We start from the raw sequence: 13626 nt of genomic DNA on the forward strand, positions 1-13626 counted from the left end.
TCTCATCTTTCTTTGACAGGGTCCAGGCCTCAGCGCCATAAATGAGAACCGGGATGATGAGTGTCTTATAGATGGTGATTTTACATGCTCGAGAGAGGACTTTACTTCTCAATTGCCTTCTAAGTCCAAAGAAGCAGCGATTTGCAAGAGTTATTCTTCGTTTGATTTCAGCGCTGGTGTCGTTGTCTGCATTAATAGCGGTGCCTAGGTAGACAAAGTCCTTAACTACCTCAAAGTTATAGCTGTCCATGGTGACGTTTTGTCCAAGACGTCGTCGTTCAGTGTTCTTTTTTGATGACAGCATATACTTGGTCTTGCCCTCATTGACCACTAAACCCATCTTCTTCGCTTCCGTCGCAATGCTCAAAAACGCTCCACTGACATCACGCTTTGATCTTCCAATTATGTCAATATCATCTGTGTATCCGAGTAATTGGATGGATCTTTGGAAGATTGTGCCTCTAGTGTTGACGATTGAGTTTTGCACAATTCTTTCCAGAACGATGTTGAAGAAGTCGCATGACAGTGCATCGCCTTGTCTAAAACCTTTTTTGACATCAAATGCATCGGTAAGATCTTTTCCGACCTTGATAGAGCAGCGTGCATTCTCCATCGTCATTCTGCACAAACGGATAAGTTTGACAGGGATGCCAAAACTAGACATTGCTCGGTAGAGCTCTTCCCTATAGATGCTGTCATACGCGGCTTTAAAATCGATAAAGAGATGGTGGGTATCGATTTGAAGCTCCTGGGTTTTTTCCAAGATCTGCCGTAGTGTGAATATTTGGTCGATAGTGGACTTTCCTGGTCTGAAGCCACACTGATAAGGACCAATCAGGTTGTTGATGAATGGCTTCAGACGTTCACATAATACGGCAGAGAGGATCTTATACGCAATGTTAAGGAGACTGATGCCTCTGTAGTTGGCGCAGTTTAGAGGGTCTCCTTTCTTATGTATCGGGCACACTATGCTGAGATTCCACTCATCGGGCATGCTTTCTTCCGACCAAATTTTGCAGATGAGTTGGTGCATGCTCCCTACCAAGTCATCGCCTGCTGCTTTGAATAGTTCGGCGGTGATGCCGTCAGCTCCAGCAGCTTTGTTTGACTTAAGTTTAGATATAGCTATCTTCACTTCGTCAAGGTCGGGTAGGCGGAATTGTTGATCTGCGTCGCCGAGGTTGAGTGGTTCTATCTCCCTTACAGCGGAGTTCGGTTCGTCATCGCCGTTATATAATTTGGAGAAGTGATCTTTCCATATTCTCAGCATCGACTGTGGTTCTACTACGATGTTCCCTTGATCGTCTTTACAGGCTTCGGTTCGTGGCTGGTACCCTTGGGAGGTTTTTTTTACCTTTTGGTAAAATTTACGAACCTCATTCCTGTTGTGACATCCCTCTATCTCCTCGATCGCGCGCTTCTCATGCTCTCTTTTTTTCCGTCTAAGAAGCCGGTGTTCCTCTCTCCTCTTCTGCTCGTAGAGCTCGCGAGCAGCTCTAGTCCTTTTGTGCAGCGCCGTTTTGTATGCCTCTTGTTTCGCTGCGTGCGCTTGCCGGCATTCGTCGTCAAACCAGGGGTTTCGCTGTGGTGGCCGTGTGAAACCTAGCACTTCAGAGGCGGCATCTCTGATGGCTGCAAGGCAATGTTGCCACTGGTTTTCAATGCTTAATGCAGGAAGCATAGGACTCCTTAGGAGGTTACTAGAGACTCGATCGGAAAAGGACATGGCAGTCTCTTGCGATTGTAGCCGTCTAACGTCGAATCTTCTCACAGTACTTCCTTGTTTTGGCTTGGATCGGGATATCCGTAGCCGTACCTTTCCTAATGCTCACAATGTGTTTAAATATAAACTCATAAAGGGTACTAATAACCCCTTGAGTGCCTGTTAATTATAAAAAAAACTTGGTCGCATGGTCATTTCTTATTTCATTTGGTCTCTTTTGAAAAAAAAAAGAAAATAACTTGACCCTATTCTAAAAAAAAAAATCAAGCCTAAAGTACCTTTCTTTTATAAACGATACATAAATGTATTTAATTGAATGCATTCTATTGAATAACTATAGTGTTTGGTCTGCCATACATTTTTTTAAAATTAATTTTATATAAATGTTATTAAGCGATAAAATTCGATCTCCTGACATAATGTAAACAAAAAAAGAGGCTGGGATGCGACCCACACTGATAACTTCTCATCCTGTTTGCCGATTTGTCTTGTTTTGTAGGCTTTCGTGTTTTGTTAAAAAAGTTATCAGTGAATTATTCTAAGAAATTTAAAAATTACCAACAATATTTTTAATAGGATAAAATAGTTTGATTCCAAAATATATTTTTTTAACAAAATATTGTAGTCAAAAACCAATTTTAGTAGCATTTACGTACCTACTATTTTGTTTAGATTTAAATTGTTTTTGGAAAAACTGACCGTTGGTTTCTTATAAAAAAATAACGGTATGTCGGAAACAATATTTTTAAAACAAATTAGTTTAAAACAATATTTTTTAAATTTTTAAAAAAAGATATTCGAGTCGAAAGTAAATTTTAATATTTTATAAAAAAAAACTATAAACTCGGATTTTTCTTTAAATTTGATGTCAAAAACGGATTTTTCTTTAAATTTGATGTCAAAAACGTTATTTGAACACTATGCTGGTTCATTTTTATTTTTATTTTCATTTAATGATTTTAAAAATAAAAATATTATTTTCATGATTTTAAATCATATTTATTAAAATAATTGGTGTTAACAGTCAAACATTTCATCTTCTTATTTGTAATGGTTATATCAGAGATAAAAACAAATTATTTTGGTCATTTTTATTTTCAGCTTTGGTCAATGCAATTTTTTTCAACTGGCAACCGTGGTTATAACTCCCTCACACATCCTAATGCTTATAAGATTCAAAGTAGTATAATCCTCTCACTCACACTTTTTCTTTAAATATTTTGTCCCCTGCTCTCTTAGGTTCCACATTAAATGTTCGTACCGGCATGCAGCGCCATTTAGGTGGTAAGAGGCTACAACATTGATGCATGTACCATTAATGATATTTTCTGCAGAAGAAGATTGAATTTTTTTTAAACAGAAATTAAACTATGCCTTCATTAAAGTATACAAATTAATCTTTGAACGTAAAACAGACAAGAAAATTGATATTAAGAGCGTTCCAAAACAAATTCCACATTTATTGACGTGCCATTTTAAGTGTTGGTAATTCTACAAAAACAGTTTGACAACTAACAGATCAGAGTTAATAAAAATAGATCAGATTTTAAGAGAAGGTTTCAACGAAGTAAAATAAATAGTAAAACTTTGTTGACAAGAGTTCAAAATTAATAACGCCTTGAAGTTATTATACAACGCTTTTCGGACGAGTATCGCTTCCATCACAGAGTTCCCCTTGAAACTTCTTTGAACCGTGCATTTTTTATTTAAGGGTTGACAACATTTCAGCACAAAAATATGAAATCATATGTAAATACATTTTGGGATATACATAAAATATAAACAATACACACAATTTAATGTCAAATTTTAGCAAACTTTGCCTTTGGGAATAAAATTCTATAATATCTGTTGTTCATAAAATATTTAATGAATCATATCAGTTAAAATACAAAACGACAGGCACAACAAGAAACAAAATTCTTTCTTTCTTTTTTTTGTAAACTAACACTGTCATCGATGATACATCGATGTTATCTGACCATAAAATTTCTGACACCCAATTCAAAAGCACCCATTTTAGTAGCCAACTAACACAAGACATTAATTTAATTTCAATCCAAACGCTCTTTTCTTCGTTGACAATCTTAAAAATTTAAATTGGTCTTATAATCGAAAACTCTTCATCATAAATTTTAAAATAATTGCCTTCCGTAAAATAAAAATTTCTACTAAATAAGAAAAAATAACTAAATAAAATAAATATCAAACTCTCACAACAACAACAAGAAAAATTTTAAATCTTTTTCTAGAGCATATAAAATGCAATACTCTAAGTCATTATCAACGATTTTATTATTGAATTTAATTCAATATCACTGTGATAGTAGAAAGATGTTGTTTCTACAAGCAAGCAAGCAGTAAGTACAGGTGCATCCATCTGTCTTGCATAACCAGTATGAGTGGAGTTTCTCGATCCATTAGATTGCTTCTAATTCACTTCTTTTCCTTAATCTAGATCAATAGGGTAAATTAAGATACTATTGCGTAGTTTCACAAAATATTTTCAAGCTAATTTAAAAAAAAATACTTCAACAACAAAGCAAAAGTAAAGTATGAAATCTATGTTAAGGTACAAATTTTATGACCTTTGACAAATTTATATCATCAATTATGAAAAAATGACAAATCGTTCAAAATTTGTGTAACATGACATTGAAGCTTTGAAAAAAAAGACGAAGGAATGTCAAATGTTCCTTAGTTAATAAATGTCAAATTCACGACTTTTCTTGAGAGATATCAGAATTCTTCGTGGTAGTTTTCTGTTTGAAAGTTTTATCTCTAAAGTGCTAGCTGTCACTTTACTTTGACTGATTCGTAAAATTCTCTTTTGCATATCCTTCTTGTTTATATACAGACCCATTTTAAGTTTCCTACAACCTTATGAAGCTTGAACTACTATCTTTACGATTTATTGATTGCTATCTTAAGTTAAATTATTGTTTGGCACTCATGCATATATATATAAAAAAAATTATAAATAAAAAGAAAAAACAAATTCATCGAACTGGTTTAGTTGCGTTCCAGTAGTAATTTCTTAATAATTTTTATGGATTGTCGGAACGTTGAAATGGGGGTACATACAAAATATTATGTATGTAGCTATATAACCCACCTTGTGCCTATTCTAGATCTAGACATAGACATACCAACTCAAATAATGCATTCGGTTACGCTGTTGAACATGTGCTGTGGGCGATTTTACTCCAACCTGAATTGTTTATATCTTTTTATTTCTTGATACAATTTTCTATCAACATCAACAACAATGACGCAGTTTGCCAAGCTTAAGGTGATCGAGATTTTTTAAACAAAAAAAAAAAAAGAATTTTCCCAACTGTTATGGCTTTATACGTACCTATGTGCAAATTTGCTTTATAAGGTGAATATAAGATAACTGTAAACGGGTTTCCTCGAGAAAAATATTTCCAACTACTTTGTTGTTGTTTTCGGTGTCGTCGCGTCGTTGTAAGAATTTCACAAAAATGACATTGATAATAATTTTCCTGCATTTGCTAAATAAACTTCTTTATTGTTTAATTATAATATTTCTAATTCTGTCAACGTCAAAAGTGAAAACGGGTATTTTGGAAAAATGACAGATGGTTCAATCGAAATTGACAATAGCATTCTATTCCTTAAACAATTTAGCCGTAATTCTGGCACTTACAGAAATGCTCATCAATTTTACGTTAAACTCAATTTCAAACGTACTGTCAAGTATAGAGATTCTTTTTTTAAACCAATCTGTTTTTCCCATATCATATATTGTCTTAAATCCTTCCCTATTTTCCCAACATTCGCACTGTTTTTAAATATAAACATATAAAGGACACTAACAACCGCTTGAGTACATGTAAATTATTTAAAACAAACAATCTTGAAAGTGATATGTTTATGTTTATTTGTTCGTTTATAAACTTTGAAACCACAACATTGAGGAAATATCAGCTCTGTCAAATCTACGCAAAAACTCATTAAGGCAACTCAAGTTTTGGCTATCAAGAAGAAATAAAAAGCAATATTGTATGGAGTGCCAACAATGACGCTACCCTACATCCCATATTGATCTGACAACTGATAAAAGCTTAATCTTTGTCAACAAACGTTTCGTATTGTCATAGGGGAGCAATGCGTTTGGGCGAGAATACGATAATAAACCTTTCGAAATTCATAAAACCAAAAGTCTTACAAATAATCCTTTCAAAAACCTGATGAAATGCTCAAAATCCTCGTTTCCTGTGTTTAGGACAAACCTAAAATTCAAAAAATATGAAATTTGAAATTAGGAAAATGCAAACACCAAATTCTGAAAACCCGAAATTCCTTAAACCAAAATGAAGACTTTTGAGTCACAACAACCTTAAAACTTAAGACCCCGAAGAAAATTCATAATCCCTAAAATCCAATAGTAATTCTTGTCGTCAAAAGTGCTTTCGTTGCTACAGTTTTAAGCCGTTCGGATTCGGCTTAAAACTGAAGGTCCCCTTCATTTTTGACAACATTACTTGCACAAAAAGATGGTTAAGAGTTGTAAGTCACTAGACCCTAGTTCTCAATGGACTGTTGCGCCATCTAAGTTATTAATTTAAATTGATTTTAGCCGATTTTAAATTTTTAAGTCTGGTTGATTTTGGGTTTTTAGGATTTTTACTTTTTTTCTGGTTATTAACTTCCCATAGGAAGTTATTGTAATGGGTCCGATTTGTCAAATTGAAAATTTTGACATTTCTCGACGTTTCAAGGTCCCTAGAGTCAAAATAAAAGATTTTTAGAAAGATGTCTGTGCGTGCGTGTGTACGTACATTCGTACGTCCGTACGTCCGTACGTCTGTACGTCCGTACGTCCGTACGTTCGCGACGGTTTTTTCGTCGTCCATAGCTCAAGAACCAGAAGAGATATCAATTTCAAATAAATTTTGTTATACAGATAATAAGGCAGAAAGATGAAGAAAGGGCTCTCAAGAAAATTGCGTGGGTGGTTTTTTTACCATAGCAGTTTAAAAAAAAGGCGAACATTTTGGTTAACCCTAAATATCTTACGAACCAAAAACGCTAGAGACTTGAATTAAATTTTATATAATATATTGTAGCGTGATACTAAACAAGTATATTTTTTGAAAAAAATCAATATAACGGTTTTTTTATAAATCAATAAAACTGAAAAAAAAATTTGTCACCTCCAAAATTTTACGACTGAAATATGATTTCATCTCTAAAACAATTTTGTGCAACGAATAATAATGTTTTTGATATCTGATAAAATTTTGAGAAAAATCTAATTGACAGTTTTTTTATAAAAAATAAAAATCTAAAAAAAAAACATTACTCAAAGTTGGTAAAAATTGAATATCGATTCAATTATCTTTTCAAAAACTTAAAATTTAGGCTTCAAAATTATTTTATCTTATAAGGAACATTGTTTCCAATATTTCGAAAAACTTTGAGAAAAATCGAATTGGCTGTTTTTTTTACAAAAAATAAAAACTTAAAAAAAAAATTAATAAAAGTTGGTAAAAATTGATTTTCGACTCAAATATCTTTTCAAAACTTTGAGATAATAACTTCTAATTAATTTTTACTTATAAGAAATATTGTTTTCAACATTAGGACAAATTTTAAGAAATATCGAATTTACAGTTTTTTTTACAAAAAATAAAAACATAAAAAAAAATTTATAAAAGTTGGTAAAAATTGATTTTCGACTCAAATATTTTTCCAAAAATTGAAGATATTGGCTTTTAACAACTTTTATCTTTCAACAAATATTGTTGTCAACATTCAATAAAATTTTGAAAAAAATCGAATTGACAGTTTTTGTGCAAAAAATTAAAAACCTAAAAAAAATTTACCAAAAGTTGGCGAAAATTGATTTTTGACTCAAATATCTTTTCAAAAATTTGAAATATTTTCTTCAAACTAATTTTATCTTATAAGAAATATTGTTTTCAATATTCGATACAATTTTGAAAACAATCGAATTGACAGTTTTTTTACAAAAAATAAAACTCGAAAAAAAAAACAATACTAAAACTTCGTAAAAATTTACTTTCGACTCAAATTTCAAAACTTAAAAATATTGGCTTGAAACTTATTTTATTTCACAGAAAGTATTGTTTTCGATATTCAGTAATTTGTATATAAAAATCCATCAGTCCGTTTTTTCATTAAAAAAATCTACAAAAAACTTTGAAGCAAGACAAATCGACAGACGGGATGGGAAGTTATCAGTGTGGGTCGCATCCCAGCCTCTTTTTTATTTCGGGAATCTGTCCGATTTCTTTTCTTAGGAATCGTCGATACCTCAAACGATTAGGTTAGGATTAATGTATTTTGCTGATGAAATTCCCATCTTTTCATATAGGTAACCTTTTCTTGATACAATTTGAGTTGGGTGGTTTAGTTTGGTTTGGTTATGTCAGTGCAGATATGCCGACTTACATGGTCGTATACGTAATATTATGTGCTGTGTCTTGAAGAATGTAGACTTTTAATATAGTTCCTTATATTTTTGCGCTATCTATCAAACCATCTATCCACAATTCTATTTCAGGTTTTTCTAAGACTCACCACAATTTTTGTTTTTCTATTGAAGTTTATTCATCTATATCTATTTATCTCTTCATATGATTTTATACGAGTAGGTTTATATCAACTTCTTCATTAAAACATGTCTCCTAATCTAACAAGAATGTCTTGAGCTGAGTTTTCCGCATTATAAAGTTAAGAAAAAAACTTATCTGCCGCTTAGATTTATTAGTAGGTATGTATCTTTTTACTATTTTTCTCAGTCATTGAGCTAAGTGAAATTATCACAGACACACTCACTTGAATGAATTAAAAAAAGATAAAAGTATTCGCAAATGCAACGCAATGGCAGCAAAGAAGTGAAATGGTATAAAGCTGAAACATTGAATGATTCTTTTTTTTCTTATTAATTTATAGGATGCGAATTTTTTGTTATATTGCTGACACTGGGATCTGGGAACTGGAGTTTGGTTTGTCTATTTATTCGGACTTCATGGACAAACTTGATGTGGATTGTCTTTCGTCTAGTTGAGGTTGCGGAGAGCATTTGTTAAAACATATCCAGGAACGGATTTACTGTCAGAATTGATCGGAAAAAATGTGAACGGAGACTCAAAAAATTTCAAAACATTTACCATGCACAAATACACAATGCATCAGCAAAAAAAGCAAAATACGCTTCGGGTCATATGAATATTTATTTTAGTCCCTATTTATGTGACACAAAAAACAGGTACTTCTTATGACCTTCTCGAAGAAGCCGCCATAAAACTTGTATTTATCAATTTAATCCAAAATTCATTCATTCATTCCATGACTCTTTCCAAAAAACCTAAAGGTTTGAAAAATATCGTCAAATAAAAAACGAAAAAGAGCTTGTCCCTATTCTATAACACGAAATGTAAGACGTTATTCTTCATTGTTTTTGACGTTTCACTGATGGTTGAAAATAATTGAGCAGCATAAATAGCCGCCATTTTAACAGTTTTACATTTGACATTTTCATGTCAAAGTTGGATTACAATGGCTGCATTCAATCTCAGACAGATAGGGTATCTGGATACCTTTTTGTTAGTGTTTTACGTGTAAAATAACAGCTGATCAAAAACAGCTGAGATGTCAAAAAAGAAATCCAAAGGTATTCAAGAATTTCTGGGGTATGTAGGTATCTGACAGACCAGCTGGTTGAATTTCAAGAAACTTCAAAATTGATATTGTTGTATTTGTTGGTAATAAAAAAGATACAAATGTTATTTGAAGTTGTATTTGATGATGTTCTGTACATAATCGACGAGGAAGAAGTTTTTTGCCTCCAAATTTTAGAATTATGATTTTTTTTAAACTTCAAAATTGACTTATTTTAAAACCGGGGATTTTGCAAGTTAATTTTTAATTGTAAAGAATTTCAATTGAGCTAAGAGGAAATTTAATATACTATACATATATATAATTTATTAAATTGTTACGCACCTATCAATTCATCATCGTCCGACAAATCAGTTCAATTACCCATTAATTGTTTTATATTACAACAATTTTGACTTCGAAGCTTAAATGTTTCTATGCTTTTTATTTTTGACAGCTATCCAACTCGTTCAACAAGGTATCTAAAAATCCACCTATCCAATATACCCTATCCAACACGAGATTGAACGCAGCCAATAAAAACGGAAAACTGTAGTAACGAAAATCCAATGCTTCAACGTTAAATTACAAACTTCAACAAGACGTAATAGGATTATTTAAAAATAAATTTAAATACAATGTTTTCTTTTAGGGTATGGCACAAAATTGTCTAAAGAATAAATATTGAGTTGATTTTTTGACCAATTTGTGTAATTATTGTAACTAGGGCTAGGATTTCCATGCAAATGCATATTTTTTTTGACAAATTTTAGAAACAAGAGAACAAATTATCTTTACGAATCATTAATTTTCCTTTAAAATGGTATTCCATCGTTAGTAGTTCATATTTAAAAAAATGGACCTAAAATTGAAAAACACCGGTTTGAAGGAAATGCAAACGCACCATTAAAATTAGAATCAATGAATTGGGTGAAAAAAACAAGAAAAACGCGAGCGACATTTAGAAAACCTATTCCACGAGAATCGTTATTCCAGTTCTCATTCTACACATACATTTGCATAAATCTGAATTGGGTGGAGTTGGAGCCTTTGCACAGCAAATGCATACATTACATACTATTTTACAATTGATTTATTCACACATACTTTCTTTCTTGCAACTTAAAATAGCAGAGTTCCAGTCTAGTTTGTATGCAGCGAAAAAAAAATTCTTTCCTTCTAATTTTATTAAGTCTTTGAATTTACTTCTTTCTATTTCTATTTTAAAGCTGCTGGAGTTATCAACTAACATTTATTTACATTTGAATTATGTATTTAACAATTGGTTCTTTAGAGTAAAAATGTAAGAAATTAATTTTTTTCTTAGATTTATCTTCAGGTTGTATACATTATCCACCCTTTTCAAAAGCAATGCCCAAAACGAAGACATCTGTTGCTTCAAATCTTAAAAAATATGTTGCAGACAATCCTAATATTTTTAAAACAGATGGAAGTGTGCTTTTTTGTAAAATTTGTAGCAAGGGTGTTTGCTTCGAAAAGAAGTTCCAAGTGGATCAACACTTGAAGAGCCAAAAACACAAAGAATTCGAGTGCAGATCCAAAGCAAAAGAATCGCAAATGCTATTGGCGTCTTACAAGACTCAAAAGTCTTTTAATATGGATTTATGTGAAGCTTTTGCTGCCGCAGACATTCCATTAAGTAAGCTGAGTAACCAAAATCTTTTATTCTTTTTTAAAAAATATGTTAATGAAATTGTGCCCGATTATTCGACTCTCCGCAAGAACTACGTTGACAGAATAAAAAGTGAATTAAAAGACCACTATTTGTGGACATCTGTTGACAAGGCCACATATATATCCAAGGACGTTTTGTTGCAAATATAATTGTGGGAGTGTTGCATCAAAACGAGGATGAGAGTAAAAAAAAGTTTTTTAATAAACGAACTAGAAAAAACTAACCATTCAACTATAGCGAAGGCGCTTGATTCTGTTAATTATTTTGCAATTAAAAAAAAAAAAAACAAAATTCTTCTTTTTCTAACCGATGCGTTGCCATACATGGTTAAGGCAGCTAGAGGATTAAAACTCTTTTATACGAAGTTGATACATGTTACGTGTTTAGCTCGTGCACTGCATCGAGTCGCAGAAGAAATACGAAGTAATTTTAAAAATGTTGATCAATTGGTTTCAAACGGAAAACAAATATTTTTAAAGGCACCATCTCACGTGCAACTTTTTAGAGAAAAGTATCCTTTAACATCTCTTCCGCCACAGCCTATTGTTACCAGGTGGGGAACTTGGCTAGAAGCAGTTGACCAAACCCAAAGCCCTATGAGGAGTTTGAAGAAGTAGTAAATAATTTCGATGATTCTGATGCTGTTGCAATTAGAAATGATAAAGAAATATTGAACCAGCCTTTACTTAAAAGCTAAATAATATTCATTAGCTCTAACTGCAGTTTTCTTTGTGATACCATAACAAAGCTTGAGGGAAGGGACTCATTAAAAAATCAAATTGATTTAGTTGAAGATGCTGTTGTAAAAATAAATGCAGTTAAAGGGTCTCTTGCTCCAGCCATACAAAAGAAGGTTAAGGATGTTCTAACAAAAAATGAAGGATTTTCAACAATGAAAAATATATGCAAGGCATTCATATTGAGTTGCAGTAATGAAAATTATTTAAGAGACTTAACAACCGATTAAATTTCTTCTGTTAAGAATGCACCACTTATGTCAGTTGATGTAGAACGTTCCTTTTCGATGTATAAGACGTTTCAAAGGCCCAACCGCCAAAGCTTCCTTTTTAAAGACTTTAAAAAGAATTTCATGATTAATGTCAATAAAAAATATGAAAATAATGAGGATTAGATGTGCATATTTCTCTTTTTGTGTTATTCGAAATGATGTCTTTTTCTTATTTTGATGTAATTTTTATTTATTGTTTATGTTTTGTGCAATTTTTTAATTTGTTGATGTACCTAATTGTTTTTTAGTTACAAACAAACATTGAAAAGAGAGAGACAGAAGGTAAAATACATTATTTTTAATATTTAATATATATATTTTAAGTGCATATTTCCCATTTTTAAAAGCGTATCTTAAGCGCATATTTTGCGTTTTTAAGTGCATGGAAATCCTAGCCCTAGTAATAACTATATTTTTACTTATTACACATAATAAATATCTAAAGTGGGCCACATTTAAAGAAGTTCTCTTTGAGATTCTTAAATACTTTGAGATTAAAACTTACTTCGAACTGTTAAAAACTTAATAAAAACGTAGAATGGTTTTGGTAGAAACTGATCATGTCAAGTTTTTGGTATGTAAAGAAAAATAAATTGACTGTTTTTTACAGCAATTTTCACTTTTTAACAGCCTGACATTTATAAATATATCAAATAGGTTGTATAAAGAGACGTCTAAAACTAAAAGCTCTTGTGCCTATTGATAATTTTGCTCATTAAAAATGAACAGTCCGACCCTGATTCATGTATACATTGCGCAATTTACTATCAAGTAAAAGAAATAAGTAGTAGTAAAGAAGAGAAAAACTTTCCTTTCAATGCTATGAGATGAAAATCTCTCTAAGGCTTGTGGATAATTTTCGCTAACCTATTGCAATATATCATGCCATCAGACTTGTATTTGGTTTCTGCTTTTTGTTTTACTGTACTGAAGCATTGATAACGGTTTTCTGATATAATAAAGATTCTTCAACAATTTTATATCTTTTAAAAGATGTGCTTACTGAGAGTGTAGGTACATACGAGTATTTATGTTTGAAGGTAGGTACAAGTGTAAACATTTACAATATTCCGCATTGAAAACTTATTCGTGATTTTAATTTGACAAACATGACAGTTAGTATATGTATATGTTGGTCCTTAATTGATATGTTTAAAAAGAAAACTTTTTCATCTTTCGTGTGCCTAAAGCAATTCAGGGGCACGAAAAAACCTAGACCAATATGTATGCATGCATTTGTTGGCTTAAAAGCAATAAAATACCCAACTGATGCGGGCCACACGATCTTGCCTTTGTCGTAAAATATCGAACAAAGGTAATTGAGATGTTCGTTTTTGCTATGTGAATGACAGAATAAATTACGGAGGCAATAAATTCACAAATAACTTTTGAGGAAAAAATAATTTTTTAAGTACCTATTAAAAAGCACTGAAGATCTTAAAATGATAGACAAAACCACTAAAAACAGGAAAGATTTAATCCCTTCAAATGCCAGAATTGTGTACTTGCATACATTTATGTGAGAAAGGTGGAACTATCAACAAA

This window comes from Eupeodes corollae, chromosome 1, assembly GCF_945859685.1.
Source record: "Eupeodes corollae chromosome 1, idEupCoro1.1, whole genome shotgun sequence".
Lineage (NCBI taxonomy): Eukaryota > Metazoa > Arthropoda > Insecta > Diptera > Syrphidae > Eupeodes > Eupeodes corollae.